This window comes from Sus scrofa, chromosome 6, assembly GCF_000003025.6.
Source record: "Sus scrofa isolate TJ Tabasco breed Duroc chromosome 6, Sscrofa11.1, whole genome shotgun sequence".
In the NCBI taxonomy this organism is placed as follows: domain Eukaryota; kingdom Metazoa; phylum Chordata; class Mammalia; order Artiodactyla; family Suidae; genus Sus; species Sus scrofa.
This window is the reverse complement of record NC_010448.4, coordinates 6034905-6055502: the sequence shown is the minus strand read 5'-3', so window position 1 is coordinate 6055502 and position 20598 is coordinate 6034905. Positions and strand designations below refer to the sequence as shown.

General features: G+C 41.9%; 1 long non-coding RNA gene across 1 annotated transcript in view; it reads left to right on the top strand.

Annotated features, from left to right (window-relative positions):
• LOC102166616 overlaps positions 1-20598 on the top strand; it is a 395732-nt gene that overhangs the window by 199002 nt on the left and 176132 nt on the right. The window contains exon 4 of the long non-coding RNA XR_002345296.1: positions 15738-15902. This is a non-coding gene — a long non-coding RNA (uncharacterized LOC102166616). The remainder of the gene's footprint in view (positions 1-15737; positions 15903-20598) is intronic.

Here is a 20598-nt window from a genome sequence, read left to right as displayed (position 1 = left end):
TTAAAGATGTGTATTTTTGCCTTAATCTGGAGAGAATTAGGGAACTATTCAGGAGTTTTTTATGGTATAGTTGTGGTACAACTTACATGTAAATCAAATTTACATGTTTAGGTTCTGTGGGTTTTAGCAAAAAATACAGTTACATGATCACCTACCTATTGTAGTCAATATATAGAATATTTCCATCCCCCTAAAAGTTCTCTTGTGCCATTTTTATAGTTAAACCCTTCTTCCTCTTCCAGCCCCTGCAATCACTGATCTGTTTTTCTCCATTAATTTTGTCCTTTTCTGAGTGCTATTTAAACAGAATCATATAGTACACAGCCTTTTGTCTTTCTTTCACTTAGCACGATGCTTTTGCAATCAATCCATGTTATTGCATGTGTCAGTAGTTTATTCCTTTTTATTTATGAATAATATTAAATTCATTGTGTGTGCTGCAGTTTGCTTATCCCATTCAACAGCTGTTGGACATTCAGGTTATTTCCAGTTTTTAGAGATTGTGAATAAATTTGATATAAACATTCTTCTACAAGTATTTGCATAGACATGTTTTTATTTCTTTTGTGTAATAAGAGAGGCACTGTTACATCATTTGGGAAGTGCCTTTTTAATTTTTAAGAAACTGTCAAACTGTCTTCCAAATTGGCTGTACCTCTTTGCATTCCCACCAGCAATGAAGGACAGATGCTATTAGCCAATATCTTTACCAGCACTTGGGACTGTCAGTTTAAAACAAAAATTTTTTTAGCCATTTATTATGGTTTGAATTTGCATTTCCCTAATTGCTAATGATGTTGAGCATCTTTTTCATATGTTTATTTACCATTAGCATTTACAGCTCTTCTTTAGTAAAGTGTCTGTTCATGACCATTTAAAAAAGATTGGATTGTTTGCTTAATTCTTATTGAGTTTTGGGAGTTCCTTATGTATTTTAGCTACACTTCTTGCTACTTTATCAGCCATGTGTTTTGCAAATATTTTCTACTATTCTATGACTCCTCTTTTCATTTTCTTAATAGTCTTTCAAAGAACAGTAGGTTTAAATTCTATGAAGTCCAGTTTATCATTTTTTTATTTTATAGTTCATAGTTTTGTGTTTTATGTAAGAAGTCTTTGCCCAACCCAAGGTCATAAAATTATTTTCTTAGGAGTTTTATGGTTTTAAATTTTAAATTTAGGTCAATGATCCATTTATATTTACATCTGTGATCTAGTCTTGACATGTGGTATAGGTCACTATTCTTACTGCAGTGCCTTCATTTAAAAAATTAATTGACCACATATGTTTGGGTCTATTTTGGGAATTCTGTTCTATTTTGTTAAGCCAAGTGTCTCTTCTTTTCACCATTCCCACACTACAGGGGTTGGCAAACTATGACCTATTGGCAAAATTTATGCTTCTACATGTTTTTATAAGTAAAGTTTTACTAGAACACAGTCATACTCATTTATTTATGTATCATCTGCGGATGCTCTTGTGTTCTGGTTCTATTCATCATCTGTGTAACAGCAGTCAGTTTATATAATTTCCCTGGATCTGTTTCCCCATTTGTAAAATGAAATAATTCTTTACCTATACTTTGCCCTGTCTACCTAATAGGACTTTTGTGAGGATGTATATAAAAAGTATGAATGTATCTATATGATATTGTGGAATGTATTCATATGTATATATGAAATGTAATATATATGAAATCGTAAAGGACTAACTATAAATGGCAGTAAAATCTAGGGAATTGCTATTCTGATGATAACAGTTGATAGGGCTGACGGGGAGACATCCTCAGCTCCCAGAAAGGCAGCAAGCCCTCTGAGGGGTGATGGTCCAGGAGAGGAGTCTGGTGGCTTTCAATGCCCTCTTTCCAAAGTCACAGTCTTATATTTTTCCACCTTACTTGGTGCCTTCCAGGCCTTCCCTTTCACCTCCGGGTAACTCTCACCTCTCTTTCCATCCTCAGCTCACCTCTCCTCACTCCCCATCTTAGCCTCTGTGTTTTGAGCCACATGAGCTTCTTTCCTTAAATGTGTTAAATGTCCTCTCTCATCTCTCAAGCAGGGCATATGCTGTTGCTTTTTCTGCGTGAAATATGCCTCCAACGTCTGAATAAAACCCCCAAATCCCAGTCACCCTTCAGATCTCAGCTCTTTCAGAAAATGCTCCACAGCGAAGTCAGCCACCCTTTTCTGAGTTCCTGTACAACCTGTGGAGACACATTCTGTTTAATACCATCCTCAGGCAGTACTGTCAATTCTTGCTTGTCTCTGAAATATATTCTAAAGGCATAAAAAATTATAAAATATTTCAACATGAAAAAATCCATTACCCTACTGTGTTTGTGTGTTTCTTCTTCATCCTGTCCTGCGTGCCAGTGTCTCCTAGTTAGTGAGAGCTGGGGACTCAGCTGACTGTCCTGTACACCTTGATCCCTAAATGTCCTCTACACCTTGGGAAGGTTCTCCTCCAGCGAGCACTCCCAGCGTGATCCTGAGGTGAGTGTGTTGTGCACTATGTGTTGTTTCCTCTGAAAGAGCCTTTCTTCCTACCATGTGTGCTTTGTGTCCTGAAGAACCGTTCTGACTCCAGTAACTGAGGACGGGTATGTAGGGAATGATACTGGACCTGTCCCAGAGAACCCAAAGAATAGTATCACCCTGGAGGCCAGAATACATTGTGTTTTTTTTTTTTGGCTTAGCTTATTTATTTGCTTATTTTTGCTTTTTAGAGCTATGCCCATGGCATATGGATGTTCCCAGGCCAGGGTGTGGAATCAGAGCTGCAGCTGTCAGCCTACACCACTGCTCACAGCAACACTGGATCACTGACCCACTGAGCCAGGCCAGGGATCGAACTCACATTCTCATGGATACTACTTGGTTTTGTTTCCATTGCGCCATGACTGGAACTCCTAGAGCACCTTCTTGACAGTGACTGCAGTTCATTGGAGGGCAGAGAACAGCAGGTGTCGTGGGAAGGTTGGCCTCTAACATCATGACATTGCTGTAAAAACTTGGAAGGATTGTCTAAAAATAGCTTGAGACCATCCACTGAAAGAAATTATGGATGGGTGACAAGTCATGATGTAGAGCACTTGCAAAGTACAATTACAGGCCACAGATCCAAATGAATTCCATATGGTGTTGTAGTTACCACTCTCATTCTAGGAAAATGTTTTCCCATGCGAAATGGGTGCAAGTGTGTGTTTATAAGGGCGTCAGTTGCACTGCAAATAATGAATTCTTTGTTCACCCTTCTCTCTCCCTCCCCCACTGGGTTACACGTTATATGAGGGCAGATCTTAATCACCACTGTAGTAACTGCTGTGGTCTACCATCCCTTTCCTCCTTTAGGAATTAAGTATTGATACCCTGGCCACTGGATGTGTGACTTTCTGATGGCTCAGTTCTTCCCTGGGCATTGCCCTGCCTACAGGGAATTGCCTTGTTCAAGCTTATGCCCCTTCTCCATGACCAGCCAACTCTCAATGAATTGTAGATTGTAGTGTGCATGGGTTGTCCCTGTTGCCTCAGTTTGGGACAATTCTGAAGAGCCCATCTGTCCCAGATCGATGGGCTGAAATCATCCTGCAACTGCATCACAGTTCAAATTCTCCCTTTCTAATCTAGCTTCTCCTGCTCCAACATGGGGGTTGTTCCTGAGAGTGTTCCCTAAAAAGTTCCCCACGTATAATTATGCATCAAAGATATCCTCCAGTATTTGCTCATTTTCTAGGCTTGCATGATCTGTAGATCCTCCACTTTACAGATGATAATGCGGAGGTTCAGCACACTTCTGTGACTTGCCCAAGGCCACCAAGATACTATGTGCTGAGCTGGGAGAATGCCTCTTTCAAAGGGTTGATGATTTAAATGAGACTGAAAAGGTAGCTAGGAGGAGTAGGTTCTCATTAAATGCTGGTGTTCTTTTTCTAAAGTGTTAGAAGTACCCGTGCAGAATTGGAGGAGAAAGGAAGCAAGTTTGGAGAGAAGCATGCATGGTTTGTACTTTCCTGTAATGAAGCAAGATAGGGGCCAGTTCTGCACCCTTGCTCTTGCTCAAAGACTAAGCCTTTTCATCCTGGCTTATGTGTCAGCAGCCTAACTTCATAGAAAAGAAATCTTCTTTGCAATCATATTTGATATAAGGAGACATTAGCCTATAAGTTAACTACTCCCTAAAGACTCCTATTTTCATGTACTAGAATACTTTTTTGTTAGAAAACATTTTGACCATCCACCAACCTGATTATCTTTGTAATTGTGCTGTAATCATATCTGAGGAAACTGTCCAGAAAATCAACTCTGGCTGTCCGCCTACTCACAGGGAAGAGACTCAAATCTGTCAAATCAGAACATAGGAGCAGGTGGCCTCATTCACAAAGAGGGATGCTCCTTCTACCACGCAGCTCTTTCTGTGGATAAATAGAGTGGATGTAAGGGTCGAGAGACATACATCTAATACACACAGCATTTCTTCAAATTGATGGAAAATGGCTAGTCATTTTCCTCAGAGTTTTGGTGTAGGTGGTTTATGAGGCAGTTCTCTTTTGCCATTCAGGAAACAAGGATGACAAAGCTACTAGGCTGACGAGGAAGTAAAGGCAAAGCCTTATTATTCACTGTCTTAAACTTTTAAATTCAAAAGATCTGAGTTTGGGTTACCAGTGTGCTTTGTGATGCTGGAAAATCTTTTGAATAACTCAGGTCAGGTCAGGTTATGCTGTGGTAACAAACAAGCCTGTCAAATCTCCATAGGTTTACATTTGCCCATGAAAAGCTCTTTTCTAATCCAAGGCCTCTGCATGTCAGTTCTTTTCTAAGTTATGATTTTAAGGGTCCAAGTGGTTCCATCTTGGGGCTCCATCTTCTCAAAATGGCTACTCCAATATTGTTCCAGGGGATGAGAGAGCAGGGAGCAGCTACACCCTTTCTCTTAAGCTTTCTACTTGAAGGGACGCACATTACTTTTACCACAACACAGTGGCCAGAACTAATCACATAGTTTTGTTTACTCAGGGAGGTTGGGAAATGTTGGGGAACACCGAGATATCGGGGGAACGATGAACATCTCTGCCGTAATTGGGTCACAATGTCGAAGTCTTCCAACAAATTCTCCTGTTAGTAAGTAATGCAGTGCGAGTTTTTTTAGGTTTGGTCTCTGTGCTAAGCTCTGGGCAGGCAGTGGCGAGCAAGGTGCACACCTTCCCTGCCTTCACGGATCTTCTCTTTGTGAGAGTCAGAAATGCAGGCAACTGATGACAGTAAAGTGCTGTGAGCGCTCTGCAGAAGCAGTTCAGGTACTTTGGCAGTTCACTGCTCCACATACAGATCTGCGTTAAGGACAGCTTCTCCTGGAGAAGGTGTTATCTTAGCTGACATCTGAAGGATGACGAAATCTTAACCAGGAAGGAGGACATTCAGAGCAGAGAGCTTGCCATTCGAAGGCCTGAGAAATGAAAGAATATCTTCTCCTTTTCTGCAAGGGGGCTGGGAAATTTCCTCGAGATAACATGTATTTAGAATATTTTGCAAACTAAGTACTAAACTTGCTTGGAGGGACTACTGTTCAATGCTCAGTGCAGAAATTTGAATATTATGCCTAATATTTAGACAGAATCAACTTATTGGCAGTCAAGAGTTGACCCCAGGCAGTCAAACTCATGAGTCCAAGTTTTTCACTGTACAGCAACAGTGATTGTTTGCAAAGAATGTTGGAATGCAAGTATAAAACACATTATTATAGGGATAGCCATTAATTTGATCCAACATATACTTTCATAGACTAGTAGATGATATACAACTTTTTTTTTTTTTTTTTGCTCTTTAGAGCTGTACTCATGGCATACGGAGGTTCCCAGGCCCAGGGGGCCAGTTGGAGCAACAGCTGCCAGCCTATCCACAGCCACAGGTCTGAGCCATATCTGTAACCTGCACCATAGCTCATGAATCCTTAACCCACCGATTGAGGCCATGGATCGAACCTGCATCCTCATGGATCCTAGTCAGGTTTGTTAAGCACTGAGCCACGATGGGGACTCCCCGATATACACCTTCTGATAGTTCATTTTTAGTAGCAGATTGCTGTGTTCTGATTAGTTATGAATTAGGTTGGAAGCCATGAGCACTTAAAACTGGACATTATGGTTAAATCTGTAAGACTGGGCTGGACAACTGATCTGCTTTCTGTAGCTGAGCCAGGGAGAGGGCAATATTTTGTTTAGATTTAGTAAATCATGTCTCCCTAGGTCCAGAAATCATCCCTATTTCTATCAGATTCAGCCATGTACCTGCTAATTCATAGGTGAGACAAGTGTCCCCTCTCTACATCCCCTCACTTGAGACTTCCAGAGAAGTAGAGCCAAGGGATGGAAGAAGCTGGAAGTGGGAAGGAATGGGCAGAGAAAAAAGTCTGTTGTGGCAAGGAGAAATTGGTTCCTTTTGCAAAACCCTGGCCTGTCAATTTTCCACTCATCCCAACTAATTTTGCCTCCATTGTTATGCGAGGACTAAAATATTCATTTCAGGAAGAAATTGTCAAACTTTAGTGCTTTGAAATAATTGATGCATTTCATCAGCTCACAGAGTTGAGAGAATGACTCGGCAGAGGTCTGCCATCAGGCAGTCTCAGAAGAGAATTCTTTCATAGCAGTCATGCGAAGATCCTTGGAGATGCTGGTAAACGGCCCAGCAATCGGGAGACATTGGAGAAAGCACATTCGCAGAACCAGACAGGGAACAAAGGGCTTTCGCAGCCAGGAAACGCACCCACTGGGGACTTGTTGGTCCCAGGCTCTGCTTCTGATTGGAAATGCAATCACTTGGCTGTATGTAGCTGTGTCCAGTAAGGGGGCCATTGGCGGTGATGCTCCACTAACTAGAAATCTCTTCTACAATCAAATTAAACACGGCCACAGCTTCCTTGTGATTCATGCCGGTTATCACAGAGACATTTTATTGCAGAAATGCTTTTTAAACATTAATTATGTTGCACATAATATGACCCAGATAAAATATGGACGTATTATGACTTGTCTGTGGCTTTAGAGTGTACTGTTTAATCCCCGACAAGGGCTTGTGGGGAGGAGGGTAGGACCTTTGGTTTTGGATTTTCATTCCTGGGGCATTCTGGGCCTGTACCCCAAAGGTGGCTGCAAGAAGGTTAGAGTTTTGATTGCTCACCCTGAATTAGCTTCATTTTCCCCCCACGCTCCCATGTCTCTCAGAGGGACCACAAAGGCCCCACATTGCCTGGGAAGGTCCTGAGATTGACTGGGGGACCTACCCTTTAGCGACTTTCTGCGTACGCTAAGCACAGCCTTCCTGTTTCCTTTAGTGTTGACACCAATGTATTCTGATTCACCTGTGCTTCACCATTTGTTGAATATTGTTACTGTTATCCCAGGACATAGGCAGTGTCCTCATTTTTCATATACAGAAACTGAAGCTCAGAAAACATGTGACTTGGCCAGTATTTCATCTCATTGTTATAAGCAATAGAGCTGGACTCAAGTCCATTTCTTTTTGTCTTTGGGATCTTGTCTCAGTGGTTTCAAAACTTATGTCCGAAGCCGTGAAAATCTTTTATTAGAGGTAGTCTTACATGAAAGTTCAAAGAGATGAAATGAATGTAAATGGTGCTGCCCTGGATGGAGGAGGCGGGTCACACACAGCCCCTCCCATCATTTGCTCTCATAGTTCCCAAGGCACTGGTCTGGAACCTTTCAGTAAAAAGATGATTGTCCTTTACTAGACTACATGCTACCGGGACTTGGGACAAATGGAGCCATCTCGTGATAGTTCTTTATTTGTGGAGCCATTGTCTGTTCCATACTCTCCTAAGTGCTAGGGGAACAATTGTAGCTCCCTCTGAGAGCTTGCCTTCCCCCTGAGTGAAGGAGAAAACAAAGGGAGAAACGAACACTCTACACTAGATGGCCTAAGCACTATGAACTAAAGCAAAACAGGACCGGAAGGTAAGAAGCCTGTGGCAGAGGCAGTGGCACAGTTTTCTATAGAGTAACCAGAAAAGACTTCTTGGGAAGGCTGACATTTGAGTGAGGGGGGTAGGCTATGACGCTCTCTGGGGAAGGATTGTTTCTGGCCATGGGAAGAGCAAGTGCAGTGGCTGGTGTGATGGAGAGAATATTTGGAGTGTTTGAGGAAGGAGGCCAGCGGCATCCGAGGGAGGTGGGAGTGAGGTCACAGGAACTGGTCTGTAGGAACCTTCGTGCCACTTAGTCCTGCCATGTGAAGCCGCTGGAGGGTTTGGAACTAGAAGGCAATACAGTGTGACTCATTCTCACAGGGGCTTTCTGACCTCTGTGTGGAGAACAGGCTGATGCTGATGTAGAAAATGTCCTGGCAAGATTCAGGTTTGCTTTGAGAATGCTCTGTTGGGGAAAACAGCCCTATGTATTGGACTCCTTTTGTTTCAGTCTCCCTATCATCTGTGCGGTCTACTTCAATTTAAAATTGAGTGTAAGGTTTAAGGGAAAGATGAAAGCTTGTGTGTGTGTGCATGAATGTGTGAGTGGATGAGTGTGTGAGCATGCGACTGTGTGCATGTGTGTGAGTGCCTTGGAGTGTGAGTGTCTATGTGAGTGTGAGTGGGTGTTTGTGTATAGACTTGCTGCCCAGAGCTATCTAGGCCAGACCATGTGGTAGAGACACCCTGAAAAAGTGCCCTAAACCAATAGAGTGAGGTCCAGTGGGGGGGCTGGAAAACAGGAAGTTATGAAGCAACTTAGCCTGAGGTCCTGTTGCCTATCCTTGTCCCAGCATACTCCTGTCTACCTGGAAACATCCATTTTAAGGTCAGTTATCTGACTTACCTTGGTGAAGGGGTCCTTCTCTCCTGGTCTCCCTTGGCACCATGTCCTAAGGTGAGCTTCCTGTTTCTCACCACCTTGAACTACTGTGGGATGTTCCCATTGCCTGGTGGTCTTCTTGAAGGTTTTGACCGTGTCTGGTTCATTGTGGTGACTCCGGGGCTCAGCCAGTGCCTGAGACTTGGAGGGAGCTCAGTATTTATAATATGGGCATGTCTTTCTTCTCTTTATGTATGTTCCCATCAGAAGCATGTTTGTGTAGAAACCATGGCCAAAAGCTTGACTGCACCCATCAAATAGAATAGATTTTTCTTCAGAGCTTTCTTAATGATCAATCACTAACCAGTCAGTCACATCAGCTTGCCTCGTCAGTCTGATTTGATTGTAAATTTAAATGGTGGGAGAGACTGGTTTGTGGTCCAGTAATTGGTCTCTCTTAATAGCAACATTGGATCTGAGTTGAGTAGCAATGGGTCATTGCTTAGACCTGGTCTGAGTCTTTGACAATAGTGTCTGATGGATGGTGAGACTGGCTAAGGCTCAAGACAGACTAAACGCTGCAAGAGAGATGAATACATGTCCCTAAAGAGTCAGTGCAAAAAAGGCGCTTACTTATCATAGATTTGGGAGAGGAAACATGATGACCTCAGGGAGTCAAGGTGATAGAACCGCCTGCTGGCAGTTGGAGCCTCGGTCATCTCAGGTTGTAATCTGGCACATTCTCATTGGCTCTTGCAGAGTAGCATCTTGGGCTCTCAAGGGCTGTGGATTTCTGCAGCGCCTGTGCACTGTCTTGGGGGCTGTTTGAAAGAAGGATGCTCTGCGCACATGACACAGCACAGAGGATGGTCCCCAGGCGTCTCACAATGGACTCTGGAGCACCAGAGGAATTGGATTAATAAGATTCAAAGAAGGAGAGAAATTGGGTCACATACCATCCCACAAAGAGGGAAATTATGCTGTCTGGCTCAGGCGGAGCATGGGAGGGGAGCCTTCTGGAAGGAATCAGGGCAGTCTGGATGGTCCACATAGGGAGGTGGTTGTCGTGTCTGCGGGTCGGGCTGTGCTGGGGTGAGGGGGAGCACAGTGAAGTGGGAGGGTGTGAATTGAAGTCAGGAGACTCATTCAGATTCTACCACTGCCACCTGCTTGGTATGTTATGAGCTGAAAATTCATGTTATAGGCCCCAGCACCTCAGAATGTGACTCTTTGGAAATGGGGCCTTTAAAGAGCTAATGAATGTCAAATGAGGTCCTATGTGGGGATTGGTGTCATTATAAGAAGAGAAGGCCAAGACAGGGACATCCTGAGACATCCACCTGGTCTCTGTAAATGGCATTTGGTGTACAAATAATTGCCATGATTTATAATTTTCCTTAGGATTGCATGTTCATTCTTCATTCATTCCACAAATATTAGTGAGTGCCTATAATATGCCAGATACCATTCTAGGGGCTGGGGTTATAGCTGCAGAAAATCAAGACAAAAATATCTCTGCCCTCCTGTAACTTTGCATTTTAAGGGATACTGGTTGGGGGTAAAGGTATGGAAGAGTAAGAAATGGTACACAAGGTACTAAGTAAAATAGATGGTATGCAAGACAAGGTTGAGTGCGTGGAGAATGTGAAAGCAGGGAAAGGGATAGGGAGTTCTGGGGTGTGAGTAGGGCATCGTCGAGAGTTTTCAGACAAGTGCCATATGATGTCACTTCTATGTGGAATCCAGAGTAGGGGACAAGCGAACCTCTCTACAAAATAGAAACAGACTCGCAGATATGGAGAACAGACTTGTGGTTGCCAAGGGGGAGGGGGCGGGAGTGGGATGGGAGTTTGGGATTAGTAGATGTAAACTATTACATTTTTCTAAATGGATAAGCAATGAGATTCTCCTATATAGCACAGGGGCCTGTATCCAATCTCTTGGGACAGAACATGATGGAAGATAATATGAGAAAAAGAATGTATACATATATGTATGACTGGGTCACTTTGCTGTATAGCAGAAAGTGTCACAACATTGTAAATCAACTATACTTTAACTTTTTAAAGAGAATTTTTAAATAGTATGATGGTAGAGACTCACCTGAGAAGAAGAAATTTGAGTCAAGACAGGAAGTAAACAATGGGAGTAAAGCAGGCCAGGTAAACATCTAGGACAAGAGTCTTCTGCAAAGAGAACAGCAAGTGGCAAGGCCCTGAGGCTTGAACTGAGAAAAGTTTCAGGTACTTATAACCCACAGTGCTCTGAATTGGGTGGTCTGGAGCACGTTGGGTGTTTCAGAGACTGTGTGATAAACATCTTTCTTTATCACATGTGTTAACCCATATGGTCATTATTGAGGATGTACTGATACATTGTGCACTTGTAACTGGGGTGGGGGGGGTTGATTTGGGGAGTCTGTCTTCTTGTTTGCTGTGGAGAGGATTCAAAGGAGGAGTAGAGCCAGCTTGGAAAGTCTACAGAGGTTAGTGGACCTCTTCTCCCAGGCCTGAAACTCCTACAATCAGTCTATGTAAATAATATTTCTCAGGGCTGAGAAGCGGAAAGCGCAGAGGGCCCAGGTGACCTGGGGAGCTTTTGACAGGGACAGGATTTGTATTTTAAAAGAACGGGGAGAACCCATATTAGTTTGTAATCTTAGCGAGAGAATCCAATTATAACTGAGTCCTCTCAAGGAAATTGCAGTTTCATGCTTATGAAATTATAAATCACAGACAAGTAGAAAGTAAAAGAAAATAAAAGTCACCCCCTAGGTGCTGACCCAAGTAGGTGTTTAATAAATGTTGGATGGTGGAGAGAGTAAATGATTATGCTGAGTGGGAATTATAACCATGAAAGAAAGCATAAACAGTTACCACGCTGGTATACTTCTATTTTCCCCTGTTAGATTTAAAACAACCTTTTGATCCTATATTTTATAACCTGATTTTTAATCTTAATAAAGCAAGCACTTTTTGGTTATTACACAACTTTCTATAAATTATTGCATCATATTTCATTGAATGAATATATTTTCTTTTTTTCGTTTCTTTTTTCTTTTTTCTTTTTTTTTTTTTTAACTTCCCCAATACATTATTTTTTTTCTACTGTACAGCATGGTGACCCAGTTACACATGCATGTATTCATTCTTTTTTCTCACATTATTTTAATTTATTGAAACATTTGTCCACTATTTGCATGCTACGATTATATCTCCTATTATAAATAAGACTGTATTGAACATCTTTATGCATGTCGTTTTCTTTTTCTTTTTTCTTTTCGCTTCCAACATGCTTAGGATTATTTTCCTAGAATCAATTTCCAGAGGCAGAATAGAATTACTTTAGTAAAGGGTACAATTTCTTCAAGCCTGTCAAAATCAATGTGAATCATCCTTATTTTACTCTCTATTGACTCAGTTATTTCACTCATTTTTGTTCCCCCTGTATATTGGAAAAGCTTTCTTTCTGTGTCTTTATCCAAGATGCTACAAAAGATGTTGAACAGTGTAGGTTCCAAGATCTGATTTACTCCAGTTTGAAAGTTCTTTACGTTTGAAATTTCCATTTCTATAAATTATAGTACTGTCTTCCTTCATGTTAATTTAGAATTTTGTCCAATTATCGTGCTTAAAGAAGGTTGCCTGAGAATAGCCATTGATGCCTAAGTGTGCAGCGTATGTTTTCCTAGAAGTGAGAATTTCCAAGCTTGATGTATTTAAAAAGAGATTTAAAAAAGCATTCAGCACCGGTATCAGATTTATTTAGTTTTAATTGTTTTGTGTGAGTTGAATTGGAATGAGTAGATTTGTGATGTTCTTTGCAAAATTCATTCCTTTTTTAGTGGGCACATTTTACAAAATAATCTTGAAATGAGTAGACATCCTTATCTTTTTAAATGGTTTTAAACTCCTATTAGCTATAATGGGATTTCCACAAATAAATTGCTGCATTTTGTTGAAAGATACCAGAACCCAGCTGACCCTCCCCCAAGCGTGGGGGGATTCAGTCCATGCTCACATACACACCATTTTTCTTTTCCTCAGTGGAGCACAGTTTTAAAACTCTGTGAAAGAGCAAGAATGTATTTACTGGACAATGATGTGATTCTGGTTTTTGAAGGCTGATCAGTGCATTTGGCTGACTGAGAAAAACAGTTCTTTGAAAACTCCCAATAAATGACATAAATTAATCAGCGAGGAGCCGGGGGCCTGCTCAGACTCAGCTGAATTATATGTCTCTGTGACAATCTGTTGTTTGAGGACAATGACAAACATTTTAGACCATCTGTGGAAGCCACTGGGGGAACTTTCGTTTCTCTCTAATAGCCCCTGAAGCCTTTATGGCTAATAGTGTGTATAATGAGTCCAGTTTTCCAGCCCCTGAGAGGACAGGCTAGGTTGCTTTAGTGTGGGCAGGGAAGGCCCAGGAATCAGGTCCTTTTTGAGGAAGGCACACAGTCTCTGTAGCTGAGGAGGCTGGGGACAGAGGGAGAAAGTTGAGGGTCATAGGTCACGATGCCAAGCTAGGGCCTCAAATCTAGAGTGCAAGTCAGAATTAGGTGTGAGGTATATTCAGAGCATCACAGCCAGGGAATGGAGGGCAAATCCAGAGGCAGGATACTAACTCAGTTGAAGGAGGGAATGTTCCAAGGCTTAGAGGACACTGATGGCACATTGTGACCCTAGGGATGCACCAATCACCGTATTTTCCTTGTCCTCCCTGGGGATCCCTGTGCAGCCTGAAGGTCTGGGTTGATTCCAGATCTTCATTGTAACGAGCTCCACAGGCTTAGCCAAGCTGGATACCCACTGCTCTGGCCAGCCCTGCCCAAGAGTGGGAGCCTGGCGTCTATTCCATTTTACACAGGGATTTCTGAACTAGGATTGGGAGCATAGAATCCTGGTGTCAGATTCCAGTACCTGCCTGTGGATCTTTGGCATGCTACCGTTCTCTCTGAGTCTTGGTCTCTTTATTTGTGAAATGAGGGGAAGGATAAGTAGTTCTCAACCCCAACTGCACCCTATAATCGCCAAGGAAGTTTTGAGAAAATGGCAAAGTCTTCTTCCTGCCCCATGAAACCAGGTATGTGTAAGTGGAGCCTGGGATCTGTAAGTTGTTTCTTCCATCCCTGAGGCCTAGAGGAGTCAAGGCATTTGACCAGTTCTTCCCAGATCATTATTTATACAATTTTTCTTGAACTAAGGCCTTCTCTGTCCTGGAAAAAGCATATAGTAATAATAATAAATAATAATCAGCAGTGCAGGCCCCCAGTCAGCTCAGTGGCCTGAGATCTGAGTTTCTAGGATTGAAAAGAGGTGTAGAAGGCTGTAACACTATCCTGTTGACATGCTTACATAGGGCTAGGACATAGGCATTGGCGCTGCAGGAAGAAACTTGGAGATGATTGGGACAGGAAATTAAACCCAATTTTAGGACAGGCACTGAGGTGGTAGCAACAACTCAAATAACAGAGTCCTAAAACATATGGAGAATTTAGTCATCTGCAAGGTTGGTGACCGTCCCAAGTGGTATTTAAGTGGACATTTCTCAATAAACCAGCAGCAAGCAGTCTTGAAGCTGAATCAGGCTGATCCTTTTGTCGTGTTCTTTCTTATTTGGCCAGTTGGGGTTAAGGCCAAAGTCCAGGCCAAGGAGGAGGAAGGAACCCAAGAGACTGGGACTCAGGTAAAGCCTTTAGAACCTAGGAGATCTCTAGAGCAGTACTTCTCAAGGGGTGGTCCCAGGGTAGCAGCATCAGTATCACCTGGTTACTCATTAGAAATGCAAATTCTACCGAATCGCAAGCTGGCTGGGGTGGGAGGGCGAGATGGCAATGTGTGATGCAAGGAGTCCTCCAGGTGGTTTGGATGCATGCTTATGGCTGAGAACCACGGGTACAGAGTTTAAATAAGGAGAGGCAAAGCTAGTGAGACAGGGGATGGGCTTGTGGGAAGACGTGGTACAGTTGGCTCATCTTACCTGATAATTGACTTGAGGAGGAAACTTGCATCCCCTTGTTGGATGGGGCTCTCCCTTTCCCTGGACAAGAATCTATAGCTGACAAGGGCTGAGAATGTCAGAGGCTACAAGAGGCAGGGGAGGAGGTGCCAACATCCAGGCATGCACTTGGGAACATTCAAGTGGCACCTCCTTCCTCAGGGCAAGGCCTGAATTCTGCTGACCCTCAGTGTGTCCTGCTGGGTCCATGTGGATAATAAAGCCAGGTATTTATGAAAGACTCTGTGTCCAGCCACGCTCAGATGATAGTCCTGCCACACAGCTCACATCTTCCTCATGATCAATAAAGGTGTTACACAGCAGACCATAGAGATATGCAACACACAGTTTTCAGATGAGACCGGTCCCATTCAGGATGGAATGGCTGTAGACTCAACACACAGTTTTCAAAAATCTCTTTTATTGCCCACATATAAACCCAAACATAGATCCCTTTTCTGAGAGGGCAGCAATGATACACTCATAATTATTTCGTAGAAATAAATAAGGGGACGGGCATATATGTGTTAGGTACTCTGGGCCCTCCATTCATGTGGATTATTTTGCTGCTTAGAAAAACTTGTAACTGAACAGGCTTAATATAGGCACAGCTTCATGTCTCTCAGTACTGCATGGAAGAATTCTTGAATGCCTTATTCCTCATATGACTCTAATGGCTAATTTTATGTGTCAGTTTGATTGGACTAAGGGATGCCCAGACAGCTGGTAAAACATTATTTCTGGGTGTGTCTGTGAGGGTATTTCTAGAAGAGATTAGTGTTTGATTCAGCAAATTGATAAGGAAGACCACTCTCATGAACGCAAGTGGGCATCATCCAGTCTCTTGAGGGCTTGAATAGAACAAAATGATGGTGAAAGGCTGAATTTTCTGTGTGCTTGAGCTGAGGTATTCATTTTTTCCTGCCCTAGGAAATCAGTGCTCTTGGTTTTTGGGAATTTGGACTCAGAGTGGGACTTCCACCATCACCCCGTGATTATCAGGCCTTTGGACTCTGACTGAACTACACCGCTGGTAATCCTGGTTCTCCAGCTTGCAGATGGCAGATCATGCAACTTCTCAGCCTCCACAACAAAGTGAGTCAATTCCTATAGTTAGTCTCTTCTGATATCTGTAAGTATGTATGTATCTTTGTATATCCTATTGGTTCTATTTCTCTGGAGAATTCTGACTAATACAATGATGGAGGCGTTTGAAGCAGTAATGTTGGAGAAGTGCTTGGTGGCATTGAAAGCCCGTGTTATGAACGGACCAGTCTAGACCAACCACTTCAGAAGGAATTCCTGGTGTTGCTGTGGTCACTGGATGTGTTCAAGGGGACTGTCTTCCTGCCTCCAGTTAGAAACCACACCGTCTTCGACTCCAGAAGGCGGAGCTAGGATGCTTTGGCCTGAGCTAGGATGTTACTAAAATTTTTGTTCTGTTTGAGTGTAAACAGATAGTTTCTAAATCTTTGTGGTTTGATGGAACATGACTTTCTCCAGTAATTCTTAGTGTGGCGTACAGAGCTGGACTTTCTTGTATATCATTGGTAGGAACTAGACATTTCAAGACAGTTTCCACTGGGAAACTAAGTTGCCTATATCTGGGAAATGCTAATATAGATACATCTTCTTGCTTACAGGGGGAAACTCTGGAACCCCTGCCTTCTGAGATGGCTGAGTTTATTTTTAAATTTTCTATTATGAAGATGTTCAAGTATAGACAGAAGGTGACAGAATAGTGTGATGAAGCCCCATGTAATCATTACGCAGCCTTGCCAGCTCTCAACAGATGTGTTTTATCTCTCTATCCACCTACTTCTCTGTACCTTTTTTATCAGACTGGTTTATTTTTTATTTTTAATTTTTAGGAGAAAAATTACTGTTATTTCTTTTTAAAATTATTTATTTATTTAATTTATTTTTTGTTGTTATTTCCCCAACACACTTTTTTTTTCCCACTGTACAGCATGGGGACACAGTTACATATACATGTATACATAATTTTTTCTCCCTTTGTCGTGCTGTGTTGCAAGTATCTAGACATAGTTCTCAGTGCTACACAGCAGGATCTCATTGTAAATCCATTCTGTGAGCAATAGTTTGCATCCGTTGACCCAAAGCTCCTAATCCCTCCCACTCCCTCCCCCTCCCCCCAGGCATCCACAAGTCTATTCTCCAAGTCCGAGATTTTCTTTTCTATGGAAATGTTCATTTGTGCTGTATATTAGGTACCAGATATAAGTGATATCATATGGCATTTGTCTTTCTCTTTTTGACTTATTTCACTCAGTATGAAAGTCTCTAATTCCATCCATGTTGCTACAAATCACATTATGTCATTCTTTTTTATAGCTGAGTAGTATTCCATTGTGTATATATACCACATCTTCTTAATTCAATCATCTATCGATGGACAGTTGGGTTATTTCCATGTTTTGGCTATTGTGAATAGAGCTGCAATGAACATGTGGGTGAATATGTCTTTTTAAAGGAAAGTTTTGTCTGGATATATGCCCAAGAGTTGGACTGCTGGATCATATGGAAGTTCTATATATAGATTTCTTAGGTACCTCCGTACTGTTGTCCATAGTGGCTGTACCAGCTTACATTCCCACCACCAGTGCAGGAGGGTTCCCTTTTCTCCATACCCCCTCCAGCACTTGTTATTTGTGGATTTTTTCATGATGGCCATTCTGACGGGTGTGAGGTGGTATCTCATGGTAGTTTTGATTTGCATTTCTCTAACAATCAGGGATGTTGAGCATGTTTTCATGTCCTCGTTGGCCAACTTTATCTTCCTTGGAGAAATGTCTCTTCATGTTTTTTGCTCATTTTTCCATTGGGTTGTTGGCTTTTTTGGGGTCGAGTTGTACAAGTTGCTTGTATATTCTAGAGATTAAGCCCTTGTCCGTTGCATCATTTGAAACTATTTTCTCCCATTCTGTAAGTTGTCTTTTTGGTTTCTTTTGGGTTTCCTTTGCTGTGCAAAAGCTTGTCAGTTTGATGAGGTCCCATGGGTTTATTTTTGCTCTTATTTCTCTTGCCTTGGGAGACTGACCTGAGAAAATATGCATGAGGTTGATGTCAGAATGTTTTGCCTATGTTCTCTTCCAGGAGTGTGACGGTGTCTTGTCTTTTGGTTAAGTCTTTCAGCCATTTTGAGTTTATTTGTGTGCATGGTGTGAGGGTGTGTTCTAGTTTCATGATTTGCATGCGACTATCCAGGTTTCCCAGCAAGTCTTGCCGAACAGACTTTCTTTTTCCCATTTAATGCTCTTGCCTCCTTTGTCAAAGATTAATTGGCCATAGGTGTCAGGGTTTATTTCTGGGTTCTCTATTCTGTTCCATTGGTCTGCATTTCTGTTTTGGTACCAGTACTACACTGTCTTGATGACTGTGGCTTTGTAATATTGCTTGAAGTCTGGAAGAGTTATGCCTCCTGCTTGGTTTTTGTTTCTCGGAATTGCTTTGGCAATTCTGGGTTTTTTGTGGTTCCATATAAATTTTTGGATTGTTTGTTCTAGTTCTGTGGAAAATGTCATGGGTAATTTGATAGGGATTGCATTGAATCTGTAGATTGCTTTGGGTAGTGTGGTCATTTTTACAATATTAATTTACAATCCAGGAACATGGAATATCTTTCCATTTCTTTACATCTTCTTTAATTTCCTTGAATAGTGTTTTATAGTTCTCAGCATGAAAGTCCTTTACCTCCTTGGTCAGGTGTATTCCCAGATATTTGATTTTTTGTGGTGCAGTTTTAAAAGGTATTGTATTTCTGTATTCCTTTTCTAATATTTCATTGTTAGTATACAGAAATGCAACTGATTTCTGAATGTTAATCATATATCCTGCTACTTTGCTGAATTTGTTGATCAGTTCAAAGGGTTTTTGGGTTGAGTCCTTAGGGTTTTCTATGTATAGTATCATGTCGTCTGCATACAGTGACAGTTTTATCTCTTCTCTTCCTATTTGGATGCCTTTAATTTCTTTTGTTTGTCTAATTGCTGTGGCTAAGACTTCCAAAACTATGTTGAAGAGCAGTGGTGAGAGTGGGCATCCCTGTCTTGTTCCAGATTTTAGTGGAAAGGCTTTCAATTTTTCCCCATTGAATATTATATTTTCTGTGGGTTTGTCATAAATGGCTTTGATTATATTCAGGAATGTTCCCTCTATACCCACTTTGGCGAGGGTCTTGATCATGAATGGATGTTAGACTTTGTCAAATGCTTTTTCTGCGTCTATTGAGATGATCATACGGTTTTTGACTTTTCTTTTGTTAATGTGGTGTATGACGTTGATTGATTTGCGTATGTTGAACCATCCTTGTGAACCTGGGATGAATCCCACGTGGTCATGTTGTACGATCTTTTTGATATGTTGTTGGATTCGGTTGGCTAAGATTTTGTTGAGAATTTTTGCGTCTATATTCATCAATGATATTGGGCAATAGTTTTCTTTTTTGGTGGTACCTCTGTCTGGTTTTGGATTTAGGGTGATGGTGGCGTCATAGAATGTCTTTGGGAGTGTTCCTTCTCCTGAACATGCCCGATCTCATCAGGCTGGTTTATTTTGAAGCAAATCTCAGCTATCATATCATTTCATCTATATATACATCAGCATGTATGTCTAAGATAAAAGCCATTTTTTAAAAAGCAGTATCATAATAGTATAACACGTGTAAAAAGTCACAATATCTTATTAACTTCATGTATCCAGTAGTCGTTAAGTTCCCTGATCAGAACATATGTGGTGTTTTTTACTTAGTGTGTTTGAATCAGGATCTAATCAAGTTCTAAATATTATGCTTGGATGGTATGTTCCGAGAAGGTGACTTTAAGTCATTGCTCATACTTGGCAAGTTTTGTCTTTTAATTGGGCTCAGAAGGCCCATGTAAGTGCCCAGGGCTGAAGCTATCATGTCACCTATCCATATCCCAGTGACTGGCACAGCAAGTACATCATCTGCCATATAATCAGAGCTAGAGGGGCAAGTGGTAGGAAAAAGAGATGAGCATGGGTTGCCAAGACTTCAGTTTGGGTCTAAGCTGTATTTATCCTAAAATCTGGACATGCTTTAGGAAGTGGTAGGGAAAGGCCACCACAGAGTCTACTTCATGAGAAGCTGAGGATCTACCTGGGAAAAGACTTAGATGAAGGATAAAGAGGTTTCTCCTAAGAATGGATCACAAGGTGGGGCTGGCCACCAACTAGTTCAATGCTGTTTCTCTCCTTGAAGCATGCAGTGCAATCCCATCCACATCCTAGAAGTGTGCAGTATGATGGCTCTTGGTTTCAAGGCTGATGGCAGACAGTGCCTGTTTTTCAGATTCTTTTCTTGCTCAAGGTTAGGGACTCATTTGAAATCTGCCTGGGACTTTGAGAATTCAAATTGCCAGCACTGGGAAACCAAGCCAAAGTAACTGATGAGTTTGATTAAAGACTGTAGTCTATGAATGGAGTATCAGATTGGACAGAGAAACCCTTATGCTTTGGGACACAGTTTTTGGTACTTGTTCCCCCTTAAAGGAAGATAAGGGAGAGCTTGTCCATCCATCTATCCTTGGATTCCTCCCTCCATCCATCACCCATCCCCTCGTCCATCCACACCTCCCTCCATCCATCCATTTCTGTTATCTCTGCTTGTCTCATTCAGCAGAGCAGTTCTTTCCATGTGTCTAGGGACAATGGCTGTTGGAAGCCTCAGATTATTTATACCAAAGTAAGGGAAATGTCTCCCCTCCATCAGCTGAATGTCACTTCCAGTAAGGAAACCTGAGAGGCCTTT